This window comes from Equus asinus, chromosome 13, assembly GCF_041296235.1.
Source record: "Equus asinus isolate D_3611 breed Donkey chromosome 13, EquAss-T2T_v2, whole genome shotgun sequence".
Classification (NCBI taxonomy): Eukaryota; Metazoa; Chordata; class Mammalia; order Perissodactyla; family Equidae; genus Equus; species Equus asinus.
In genome coordinates, this window is record NC_091802.1 from 835,999 (window position 1) to 849,060 (window position 13,062).

Consider the following 13,062-nt stretch of genomic DNA (forward strand, 5'->3'; position numbering starts at 1 on the left):
TAGCTTCTTTTGCCCATGTCCCTCAGTTTCAGAGGGTGGATTTCTCCGTGTTGCTTTTTCCCCAGGCCTCCACGCCCTTGTGTGTTTCTTTTGCTTAACGATTGCCACCTGAGCTAGCCTCTGTTGCCCATCTTCGTCCGTTTCAGAGGGTGGATTTCTCAGTGTTGCCTTTTCCCCAGCTCCCCACGCCCTTGTGTGTTTCTTTTGCTTAAAGATTGCCACCTGAAGCCAGCCTCTCTTGCCCATCTTCCTCAGTTTCAGAGGGTAGATATTTCAGGGTTGCTTTTTCCCCAGGTCTCCACGCCTTTGGGTTTTGTTTTTGCTTAACGATTGCCACCTGAGCTAGCCTCTCTTGCCCATCTTCCTGAGTTTCAGAGGGTCGATATCTCCGTGTTGCTGTTTCCCCAGGCCTCCACGCCCTTGTGTGTTTCTTTTGCTTAACGTTTGCCACCTGAAGCCAGCCTCTCTTGCCCATCTTCCTCAGTTTCAGAGGGTAGATATTTCAGGGTTGCTTTTTCCCCAGGTCTCCACGCCTTTGTGTTTTGTTTTTGCTTAACGAGTGCCACCTGAGCTAGCCTCTCTTGCCCATGTTCCTCAGTTTCAGAGGGTAGATATTTCAGGGTTGCTTTGTCCCCAGGGCTCCACGCCTTTGTGCTTTGTTTTTGCTTAAGGATTGCCACCTGAGGTAGCCTCTCTTGCCCATCTTCCTCAGTTTCAGAGGGTGGATTTCTCCGTGTTGCCTTTTCCCCAGGTCTCCACGCCCTTGTGTGTTTCTTTTGCTTAAAGATTGCCACCTGAGCTAGCCTCTGTTGCCCATCTTCGTCCGTTTCAGAGGGTGGATTTCTCAGTGTTGCCTTTTCGCCTGCTGCCCACGCCCTTGTGTGTTTCTTTTGCTTAAAGATTGTCACCTGAGCTAGGCACTGTTGCCCTGCTTCCTCAGTTTCAGAGGGTACCTTTTTCAGGGTTGCTTTTTCACCGGGTCTCCTCGCCATTGTATTTTTTTATCTTATTTTTTTTGCTTAAAGATTGCCACCTGAGCTAGCCTCTGTTGCGCTTCTTTCTCAGTTCTAGAGGGTAGATTTCTCCGTGTTGCTTTTTCCCCAGGTCTCCACGCACTTCCTTTTATTTTTCCTTAAAAATTGCCACCTGAGCTAGCCTCTGTTGTCCATCTTCGTCGGTTTCAGAGGGTAGATTTCTCACTGTTGCTTTTTTGCCAGGTCTGCACGCCCTTGTGTTTTTTTTCTGCTTAAAGGTTGCAACCTGAGCTAGCTTCTTTTGCCCATGTCCCTCAGTTTCAGAGGGTGGATTTCTCCGTGTTGCTTTTTCCCCAGGCCTCCACGCCCTTGTGTGTTTCTTTTGCTTAATGATTGCCACCTGAGCTAGCCTCTGTTGCCCATCTTCTTCCGTTTCAGAGGGTGGATTTCTCAGTGTTGCCTTTTCCCCAGCTCCCCACGCCCTTGTGTGTTTCTTTTGCTTAAAGATTGCCACCTGAAGCCAGCCTCTCTTGCCCATCTTCCTCAGTTTCAGAGGGTAGATATTTCAGGGTTGCTTTTTCCCCAGGTCTCCACGCCTTTAGGTTTTGTTTTTGCTTAACGATTGCCACCTGAGCTAGCCTCTCTTGCCCATCTTCCTGAGTTTCAGAGGGTCGATATCTCCGTGTTGCTGTTTCCCCAGGTCTCCACGCCCTTGTGTGTTTCTTTTGCTTAACGTTTGCCACCTGAAGCCAGCCTCTCTTGCCCATCTTCCTCAGTTTCAGAGGGTAGATATTTCAGGGTTGCTTTTTCCCCAGGTCTCCACGCCTTTGTGTTTTGTTTTTGCTTAACGATTCCCACCTGAGCTAGCCTCTCTTGCAGATGTTCCTCAGTTTCAGAGGGTAGATATTTCAGGGTTGCTTTGTCCCCAGGGCTCCACGCCTTTGTGCTTTGTTTTTGCTTAAGGATTGCCACCTGAGGTAGCCTCTCTTGCCCATCTTCCTCAGTTTCAGAGGGTGGATTTCTCCGTGTTGCTTTTTCCCCAGGTCTCCACGCCCTTGTGTGTTTCTTTTGCTTAAAGATTGTCACCTGAGCTAGGCACTGTTGCCCTGCTTCCTCAGTTTCAGAGGGTACCTTTTTCAGAGTTGCTTTTTCACGGGGTCTCCTCGCCATTGTATTTTTTTATCTTATTTTTTTTGCTTAAAGATTGCCACCTGAGCTAGCCTCTGTTGCGCTTCTTTCTCAGTTCTAGAGGGTAGATTTCTCCGTGTTGCTTTTTCCCCAGGTCTCCACGCACTTCCTTTTATTTTTCCTTAAAAATTGCCACCTGAGCTAGCCTCTGTTGTCCATCTTCGTCGGTTTCAGAGGGTAGATTTCTCACTGTTGCTTTTTTGCCAGGTCTGCACGCCCTTGTGTTTTTTTTCTGCTTAAAGGTTGCAACCTGAGCTAGCTTCTTTTGCCCATGTCCCTCAGTTTCAGAGGGTGGATTTCTCCGTGTTGCTTTTTCCCCAGGCCTCCACGCCCTTGTGTGTTTCTTTTGCTTAAAGATTGCCACCTGAAGCCAGCCTCTCTTGCCCATCTTCCTCAGTTTCAGAGGGTAGATATTTCAGGGTTGCTTTTTCCCCAGGTCTCCACGCCTCTGTGTTTTGTTTTTGCTTAAGGATTGCCACCTGAGCTAGCCTCTCTTGCCCATGTTCCTCAGTTTCAGAGGGTAGATATTTCAGGGTTGCTTTGTCCCCAGGGCTCCACGCCTTTGTGCTTTGTTTTTGCTTAAGGATTGCCACCTGAGGTAGCCTCTCTTGCCCATCTTCCTCAGTTTCAGAGGGTGGATTTCTCCGTGTTGCTTTTTCCCCAGGTCTCCACGCCCTTGTGTGTTTCTTTTGCTTAAAGATTGCCACCTGAGCTAGCCTCTGTTGCCCATCTTCGTCCGTTTCAGAGGGTGGATTTCTCAGTGTTGCCTTTTCCCCAGCTCCCCACGCCCTTGTGTGTTTCTTTTGCTTAAAGATTGTCACCTGAGCTAGGCACTGTTGCCCTGCTTCCTCAGTTTCAGAGGGTACCTTTTTCAGGGTTGCTTTTTGACCGGGTCTCCTCGCCATTGTATTTTTTTATCTTATTTTTTTTGCTTAAAGATTGCCACCTGAGCTAGCCTCTGTTGCGCTTCTTTCTCAGTTCTAGAGGGTAGATTTCTCCGTGTTGCTTTTTCCCCAGGTCTCCACGCACTTCCTTTTATTTTTCCTTAAAAATTGCCACCTGAGCTAGCCTCTGTTTTCCATCTTCGTCGGTTTCAGAGGGTAGATTTCTCACTGTTGCTTTTTTGCCAGGTCTGCACGCCCTTGTGTTTTTTTTCTGCTTAAAGGTTGCAACCTGAGCTAGCTTCTTTTGCCCATGTCCCTCAGTTTCAGAGGGTGGATTTCTCCGTGTTGCTTTTTCCCCAGGCCTCCACGCCCTTGTGTGTTTCTTTTGCTTAAAGATTGCCCCCTGAAGCCAGCCTCTCTTGCCCATCTTCCTCAGTTTCAGAGGGTAGATATTTCAGGGTTGCTTTTTCCCCAGGTCTCCACGCCTTTGTGTTTTGTTTTTGCTTAACGAGTGCCACCTGAGCTAGCCTCTCTTGCCCATGTTCCTCAGTTTCAGAGGGTAGATATTTCAGGGTTGCTTTGTCCCCAGGGCTCCACGCCTTTGTGCTTTGTTTTTGCTTAAGGATTGCCACCTGAGGTAGCCTCTCTTGCCCATCTTCCTCAGTTTCAGAGGGTGGATTTCTCCGTGTTGCCTTTTCGCCAGCTCCCCACGCCCTTGTGTGTTTCTTTTGCTTAAAGATTGTCACCTGAGCTAGGCACTGTTGCCCTGCTTCCTCAGTTTCAGAGGGTACCTTTTTCAGGGTTGCTTTTTCACCGGGTCTCCTCGCCATTGTATTTTTTTATCTTATTTTTTTTGCTTAAAGATTGCCACCTGAGCTAGCCTCTGTTGCGCTTCTTTCTCAGTTCTAGAGGGTAGATTTCTCCGTGTTGCTTTTTCCCCAGGTCTCCACGCACTTCCTTTTATTTTTCCTTAAAAATTGCCACCTGAGCTAGCCTCTGTTGTCCATCTTCGTCGGTTTCAGAGGGTAGATTTCTCACTGTTGCTTTTTTGCCAGGTCTGCACGCCCTTGTGTTTTTTTTCTGCTTAAAGGTTGCAACCTGAGCTAGCTTCTTTTGCCCATGTCCCTCAGTTTCAGAGGGTGGATTTCTCCGTGTTGCTTTTTCGCCAGGCCTCCACGCCCTTGTGTGTTTCTTTTGCTTAACGATTGCCACCTGAGCTAGCCTCTGTTGCCCATCTTCGTCCGTTTCAGAGGGTGGATTTCTCAGTGTTGCCTTTTCCCCAGCTCCCCACGCCCTTGTGTGTTTCTTTTGCTTAAAGATTGCCACCTGAAGCCAGCCTCTCTTGCCCATCTTCCTCAGTTTCAGAGGGTAGATATTTCAGGGTTGCTTTTTCCCCAGGTCTCCACGCCTTTGGGTTTTGTTTTTGCTTAACGATTGCCACCTGAGCTAGCCTCTCTTGCCCATCTTCCTGAGTTTCAGAGGGTCGATATCTCCGTGTTGCTGTTTCCCCAGGTCTCCACGCCCTTGTGTGTTTCTTTTGCTTAACGTTTGCCACCTGAAGCCAGCCTCTCTTGCCCATCTTCCTCAGTTTCAGAGGGTAGATATTTCAGGGTTGCTTTTTCCCCAGGTCTCCACGCCTTTGTGTTTTGTTTTTGCTTAACGAGTGCCACCTGAGCTAGCCTCTCTTGCCCATGTTCCTCAGTTTCAGAGGGTAGATATTTCAGGGTTGCTTTGTCCCCAGGGCTCCACGCCTTTGTGCTTTGTTTTTGCTTAAGGATTGCCACCTGAGGTAGCCTCTCTTGCCCATCTTCCTCAGTTTCAGAGGGTGGATTTCTCCGTGTTGCTTTTTCCCCAGGTCTCCACGCCCTTGTGTGTTTCTTTTGCTTAAAGATTGCCACCTGAGCTAGCCTCTGTTGCCCATCTTCGTCCGTTTCAGAGGGTGGATTTCTCAGTGTTGCCTTTTCGCCAGCTCCCCACGCCCTTGTGTGTTTCTTTTGCTTAAAGATTGTCACCTGAGCTAGGCACTGTTGCCCTGCTTCCTCAGTTTCAGAGGGTACCTTTTTCAGGGTTGCTTTTTCACCGGGTCTCCTCGCCATTGTATTTTTTTATCTTATTTTTTTTGCTTAAAGATTGCCACCTGAGCTAGCCTCTGTTGCGCTTCTTTCTCAGTTCTAGAGGGTAGATTTCTCCGTGTTGCTTTTTCCCCAGGTCTCCACGCACTTCCTTTTATTTTTCCTTAAAAATTGCCACCTGAGCTAGCCTCTGTTGTCCATCTTCGTCGGTTTCAGAGGGTAGATTTCTCACTGTTGCTTTTTTGCCAGGTCTGCACGCCCTTGTGTTTTTTTTCTGCTTAAAGGTTGCAACCTGAGCTAGCTACTTTTGCCCATGTCCCTCAGTTTCAGAGGGTGGATTTCTCCGTGTTGCTTTTTCGCCAGGCCTCCACGCCCTTGTGTGTTTCTTTTGCTTAACGATTGCCACCTGAGCTAGCCTCTGTTGCCCATCTTCGTCCGTTTCAGAGGGTGGATTTCTCAGTGTTGCCTTTTCGCCAGCTCCCCACGCCCTTGTGTGTTTCTTTTTCTTAAAGATTGTCACCTGAGCTAGGCACTGTTGCCCTGCTTCCTCAGTTTCAGAGGGTACCTTTTTCAGGGTTGCTTTTTCACCGGGTCTCCTCGCCATTGTATTTTTTTATCTTATTTTTTTTGCTTAAAGATTGCCACCTGAGCTAGCCTCTGTTGCGCTTCTTTCTCAGTTCTAGAGGGTAGATTTCTCCGTGTTGCTTTTTCCCCAGGTCTCCACGCACTTCCTTTTATTTTTCCTTAAAAATTGCCACCTGAGCTAGCCTCTGTTGTCCATCTTCGTCGGTTTCAGAGGGTAGATTTCTCACTGTTGCTTTTTTGCCAGGTCTGCACGCCCTTGTGTTTTTTTTCTGCTTAAAGGTTGCAACCTGAGCTAGCTTCTTTTGCCCATGTCCCTCAGTTTCAGAGGGTGGATTTCTCCGTGTTGCTTTTTCCCCAGGCCTCCACGCCCTTGTGTGTTTCTTTTGCTTAAGGATTGCCACCTGAGCTAGCCTCTGTTGCCCATCTTCGTCCGTTTCAGAGGGTGGATTTCTCAGTGTTGCCTTTTCCCCAGCTCCCCACGCCCTTGTGTGTTTCTTTTGCTTAAAGATTGCCACCTGAAGCCAGCCTCTCTTGCCCATCTTCCTCAGTTTCAGAGGGTAGATATTTCAGGGTTGCTTTTTCCCCAGGTCTCCACGGCTTTTGGTTTTGTTTTTGCTTAACGATTGCCACCTGAGCTAGCCTCTCTTGCCCATCTTCCTGAGTTTCAGAGGGTCGATATCTCCGTGTTGCTGTTTCCCCAGGTCTCCACGCCCTTGTGTGTTTCTTTTGCTTAACGTTTGCCACCTGAAGCCAGCCTCTCTTGCCCATCTTCCTCAGTTTCAGAGGGTAGATATTTCAGGGTTGCTTTTTCCCCAGGTCTCCACGCCTTTGTGTTTTGTTTTTGCTTAACGAGTGCCACCTGAGCTAGCCTCTCTTGCCCATGTTCCTCAGTTTCAGAGGGTAGATATTTCAGGGTTGCTTTGTCCCCAGGGCTCCACGCCTTTGTGCTTTGTTTTTGCTTAAGGATTGCCACCTGAGGTAGCCTCTCTTGCCCATCTTCCTCAGTTTCAGAGGGTGGATTTCTCCGTGTTGCTTTTTCCCCAGGTCTCCACGCCCTTGTGTGTTTCTTTTGCTTAAAGATTGCCACCTGAGCTAGCCTCTGTTGCCCATCTTCGTCCGTTTCAGAGGGTGGATTTCTCAGTGTTGCCTTTTCGCCAGCTCCCCACGCCCTTGTGTGTTTCTTTTGCTTAAAGATTGTCACCTGAGCTAGGCACTGTTGCCCTGCTTCCTCAGTTTCAGAGGGTACCTTTTTCAGGGTTGCTTTTTCACCGGGTCTCCTCGCCATTGTATTTTTTTATCTTATTTTTTTTGCTTAAAGATTGCCACCTGAGCTAGCCTCTGTTGCGCTTCTTTCTCAGTTCTAGAGGGTAGATTTCTCCGTGTTGCTTTTTCCCCAGGTCTCCACGCACTTCCTTTTATTTTTCCTTAAAAATTGCCACCTGAGCTAGCCTCTGTTGTCCATCTTCGTCGGTTTCAGAGGGTAGATTTCTCACTGTTGCTTTTTTGCCAGGTCTGCACGCCCTTGTGTTTTTTTTCTGCTTAAAGGTTGCAACCTGAGCTAGCTTCTTTTGCCCATGTCCCTCAGTTTCAGAGGGTGGATTTCTCCGTGTTGCTTTTTCCCCAGGCCTCCACGCCCTTGTGTGTTTCTTTTGCTTAACGATTGCCACCTGAGCTAGCCTCTGTTGCCCATCTTCGTCCGTTTCAGAGGGTGGATTTCTCAGTGTTGCCTTTTCCCCAGCTCCCCACGCCCTTGTGTGTTTCTTTTGCTTAAAGATTGCCACCTGAAGCCAGCCTCTCTTGCCCATCTTCCTCAGTTTCAGAGGGTAGATATTTCAGGGTTGCTTTTTCCCCAGGTCTCCACGCCTTTGGGTTTTGTTTTTGCTTAACGATTGCCACCTGAGCTAGCCTCTCTTGCCCATCTTCCTGAGTTTCAGAGGGTCGATATCTCCGTGTTGCTGTTTCCCCAGGCCTCCACGCCCTTGTGTGTTTCTTTTGCTTAACGTTTGCCACCTGAAGCCAGCCTCTCTTGCCCATCTTCCTCAGTTTCAGAGGGTAGATATTTCAGGGTTGCTTTTTCCCCAGGTCTCCACGCCTTTGTGTTTTGTTTTTGCTTAACGAGTGCCACCTGAGCTAGCCTCTCTTGCCCATGTTCCTCAGTTTCAGAGGGTAGATATTTCAGGGTTGCTTTGTCCCCAGGGCTCCACGCCTTTGTGCTTTGTTTTTGCTTAAGGATTGCCACCTGAGGTAGCCTCTCTTGCCCATCTTCCTCAGTTTCAGAGGGTGGATTTCTCCGTGTTGCCTTTTCCCCAGGTCTCCACGCCCTTGTGTGTTTCTTTTGCTTAAAGATTGCCACCTGAGCTAGCCTCTGTTGCCCATCTTCGTCCGTTTCAGAGGGTGGATTTCTCAGTGTTGCCTTTTCGCCTGCTGCCCACGCCCTTGTGTGTTTCTTTTGCTTAAAGATTGTCACCTGAGCTAGGCACTGTTGCCCTGCTTCCTCAGTTTCAGAGGGTACCTTTTTCAGGGTTGCTTTTTCACCGGGTCTCCTCGCCATTGTATTTTTTTATCTTATTTTTTTTGCTTAAAGATTGCCACCTGAGCTAGCCTCTGTTGCGCTTCTTTCTCAGTTCTAGAGGGTAGATTTCTCCGTGTTGCTTTTTCCCCAGGTCTCCACGCACTTCCTTTTATTTTTCCTTAAAAATTGCCACCTGAGCTAGCCTCTGTTGTCCATCTTCGTCGGTTTCAGAGGGTAGATTTCTCACTGTTGCTTTTTTGCCAGGTCTGCACGCCCTTGTGTTTTTTTTCTGCTTAAAGGTTGCAACCTGAGCTAGCTTCTTTTGCCCATGTCCCTCAGTTTCAGAGGGTGGATTTCTCCGTGTTGCTTTTTCGCCAGGCCTCCACGCCCTTGTGTGTTTCTTTTGCTTAACGATTGCCACCTGAGCTAGCCTCTGTTGCCCATCTTCGTCCGTTTCAGAGGGTGGATTTCTCAGTGTTGCCTTTTCCCCAGCTCCCCACGCCCTTGTGTGTTTCTTTTGCTTAAAGATTGTCACCTGAGCTAGGCACTGTTGCCCTGCTTCCTCAGTTTCAGAGGGTACCTTTTTCAGGGTTGCTTTTTCACCGGGTCTCCTCGCCATTGTATTTTTTTATCTTATTTTTTTTGCTTAAAGATTGCCACCTGAGCTAGCCTCTGTTGCGCTTCTTTCTCAGTTCTAGAGGGTAGATTTCTCCGTGTTGCTTTTTCCCCAGGTCTCCACGCACTTCCTTTAATTTTTCCTTAAAAATTGCCACCTGAGCTAGCCTCTGTTGTCCATCTTCGTCGGTTTCAGAGGGTAGATTTCTCACTGTTGCTTTTTTGCCAGGTCTGCACGCCCTTGTGTTTTTTTTCTGCTTAAAGGTTGCAACCTGAGCTAGCTTCTTTTGCCCATGTCCCTCAGTTTCAGAGGGTGGATTTCTCCGTGTTGCTTTTTCCCCAGGCCTCCACGCCCTTGTGTGTTTCTTTTGCTTAACGATTGCCACCTGAGCTAGCCTCTGTTGCCCATCTTCGTCCGTTTCAGAGGGTGGATTTCTCAGTGTTGCCTTTTCCCCAGCTCCCCACGCCCTTGTGTGTTTCTTTTGCTTAAAGATTGCCACCTGAAGCCAGCCTCTCTTGCCCATCTTCCTCAGTTTCAGAGGGTAGATATTTCAGGGTTGCTTTTTCCCCAGGTCTCCACGCCTTTGGGTTTTGTTTTTGCTTAACGATTGCCACCTGAGCTAGCCTCTCTTGCCCATCTTCCTGAGTTTCAGAGGGTCGATATCTCCGTGTTGCTGTTTCCCCAGGCCTCCACGCCCTTGTGTGTTTCTTTTGCTTAACGTTTGCCACCTGAAGCCAGCCTCTCTTGCCCATCTTCCTCAGTTTCAGAGGGTAGATATTTCAGGGTTGCTTTTTCCCCAGGTCTCCACGCCTTTGTGTTTTGTTTTTGCTTAACGAGTGCCACCTGAGCTAGCCTCTCTTGCCCATGTTCCTCAGTTTCAGAGGGTAGATATTTCAGGGTTGCTTTGTCCCCAGGGCTCCACGCCTTTGTGCTTTGTTTTTGCTTAAGGATTGCCACCTGAGGTAGCCTCTCTTGCCCATCTTCCTCAGTTTCAGAGGGTGGATTTCTCCGTGTTGCCTTTTCCCCAGGTCTCCACGCCCTTGTGTGTTTCTTTTGCTTAAAGATTGCCACCTGAGCTAGCCTCTGTTGCCCATCTTCGTCCGTTTCAGAGGGTGGATTTCTCAGTGTTGCCTTTTCGCCAGCTCCCCACGCCCTTGTGTGTTTCTTTTGCTTAAAGATTGTCACCTGAGCTAGGCACTGTTGCCCTGCTTCCTCAGTTTCAGAGGGTACCTTTTTCAGGGTTGCTTTTTCACGGGGTCTCCTCGCCATTGTATTTTTTTATCTTATTTTTTTTGCTTAAAGATTGCCACCTGAGCTAGCCTCTGTTGCGCTTCTTTCTCAGTTCTAGAGGGTAGATTTCTCCGTGTTGCTTTTTCCCCAGGTCTCCACGCACTTCCTTTTATTTTTCCTTAAAAATTGCCACCTGAGCTAGCCTCTGTTGTCCATCTTCGTCGGTTTCAGAGGGTAGATTTCTCACTGTTGCTTTTTTGCCAGGTCTGCACGCCCTTGTGTTTTTTTTCTGCTTAAAGGTTGCAACCTGAGCTAGCTTCTTTTGCCCATGTCCCTCAGTTTCAGAGGGTGGATTTCTCCGTGTTGCTTTTTCGCCAGGCCTCCACGCCCTTGTGTGTTTCTTTTGCTTAACGATTGCCACCTGAGCTAGCCTCTGTTGCCCATCTTCGTCCGTTTCAGAGGGTGGATTTCTCAGTGTTGCCTTTTCCCCAGCTCCCCACGCCCTTGTGTGTTTCTTTTGCTTAAAGATTGCCACCTGAAGCCAGCCTCTCTTGCCCATCTTCCTCAGTTTCAGAGGGTAGATATTTCAGGGTTGCTTTTTCCCCAGGTCTCCACGCCTTTGGGTTTTGTTTTTGCTTAACGATTGCCACCTGAGCTAGCCTCTCTTGCCCATCTTCCTGAGTTTCAGAGGGTCGATATCTCCGTGTTGCTGTTTCCCCAGGCCTCCACGCCCTTGTGTGTTTCTTTTGCTTAACGTTTGCCACCTGAAGCCAGCCTCTCTTGCCCATCTTCCTCAGTTTCAGAGGGTAGATATTTCAGGGTTGCTTTTTCCCCAGGTCTCCACGCCTTTGTGTTTTGTTTTTGCTTAACGAGTGCCACCTGAGCTAGCCTCTCTTGCCCATGTTCCTCAGTTTCAGAGGGTAGATATTTCAGGGTTGCTTTGTCCCCAGGGCTCCACGCCTTTGTGCTTTGTTTTTGCTTAAGGATTGCCACCTGAGGTAGCCTCTCTTGCCCATCTTCCTCAGTTTCAGAGGGTGGATTTCTCCGTGTTGCCTTTTCCCCAGGTCTCCACGCCCTTGTGTGTTTCTTTTGCTTAAAGATTGCCACCTGAGCTAGCCTCTGTTGCCCATCTTCGTCCGTTTCAGAGGGTGGATTTCTCAGTGTTGCCTTTTCGCCTGCTGCCCACGCCCTTGTGTGTTTCTTTTGCTTAAAGATTGTCACCTGAGCTAGGCACTGTTGCCCTGCTTCCTCAGTTTCAGAGGGTACCTTTTTCAGGGTTGCTTTTTCACCGGGTCTCCTCGCCATTGTATTTTTTTATCTTATTTTTTTTGCTTAAAGATTGCCACCTGAGCTAGCCTCTGTTGCGCTTCTTTCTCAGTTCTAGAGGGTAGATTTCTCCGTGTTGCTTTTTCCCCAGGTCTCCACGCACTTCCTTTTATTTTTCCTTAAAAATTGCCACCTGAGCTAGCCTCTGTTGTCCATCTTCGTCGGTTTCAGAGGGTAGATTTCTCACTGTTGCTTTTTTGCCAGGTCTGCACGCCCTTGTGTTTTTTTTCTGCTTAAAGGTTGCAACCTGAGCTAGCTTCTTTTGCCCATGTCCCTCAGTTTCAGAGGGTGGATTTCTCCGTGTTGCTTTTTCGCCAGGCCTCCACGCCCTTGTGTGTTTCTTTTGCTTAACGATTGCCACCTGAGCTAGCCTCTGTTGCCCATCTTCGTCCGTTTCAGAGGGTGGATTTCTCAGTGTTGCCTTTTCCCCAGCTCCCCACGCCCTTGTGTGTTTCTTTTGCTTAAAGATTGTCACCTGAGCTAGGCACTGTTGCCCTGCTTCCTCAGTTTCAGAGGGTACCTTTTTCAGGGTTGCTTTTTCACCGGGTCTCCTCGCCATTGTATTTTTTTATCTTATTTTTTTTGCTTAAAGATTGCCACCTGAGCTAGCCTCTGTTGCGCTTCTTTCTCAGTTCTAGAGGGTAGATTTCTCCGTGTTGCTTTTTCCCCAGGTCTCCACGCACTTCCTTTAATTTTTCCTTAAAAATTGCCACCTGAGCTAGCCTCTGTTGTCCATCTTCGTCGGTTTCAGAGGGTAGATTTCTCACTGTTGCTTTTTTGCCAGGTCTGCACGCCCTTGTGTTTTTTTTCTGCTTAAAGGTTGCAACCTGAGCTAGCTTCTTTTGCCCATGTCCCTCAGTTTCAGAGGGTGGATTTCTCCGTGTTGCTTTTTCCCCAGGCCTCCACGCCCTTGTGTGTTTCTTTTGCTTAACGATTGCCACCTGAGCTAGCCTCTGTTGCCCATCTTCGTCCGTTTCAGAGGGTGGATTTCTCAGTGTTGCCTTTTCCCCAGCTCCCCACGCCCTTGTGTGTTTCTTTTGCTTAAAGATTGCCACCTGAAGCCAGCCTCTCTTGCCCATCTTCCTCAGTTTCAGAGGGTAGATATTTCAGGGTTGCTTTTTCCCCAGGTCTCCACGCCTTTGGGTTTTGTTTTTGCTTAACGATTGCCACCTGAGCTAGCCTCTCTTGCCCATCTTCCTGAGTTTCAGAGGGTCGATATCTCCGTGTTGCTGTTTCCCCAGGCCTCCACGCCCTTGTGTGTTTCTTTTGCTTAACGTTTGCCACCTGAAGCCAGCCTCTCTTGCCCATCTTCCTCAGTTTCAGAGGGTAGATATTTCAGGGTTGCTTTTTCCCCAGGTCTCCACGCCTTTGTGTTTTGTTTTTGCTTAACGAGTGCCACCTGAGCTAGCCTCTCTTGCCCATGTTCCTCAGTTTCAGAGGGTAGATATTTCAGGGTTGCTTTGTCCCCAGGGCTCCACGCCTTTGTGCTTTGTTTTTGCTTAAGGATTGCCACCTGAGGTAGCCTCTCTTGCCCATCTTCCTCAGTTTCAGAGGGTGGATTTCTCCGTGTTGCCTTTTCCCCAGGTCTCCACGCCCTTGTGTGTTTCTTTTGCTTAAAGATTGCCACCTGAGCTAGCCTCTGTTGCCCATCTTCGTCCGTTTCAGAGGGTGGATT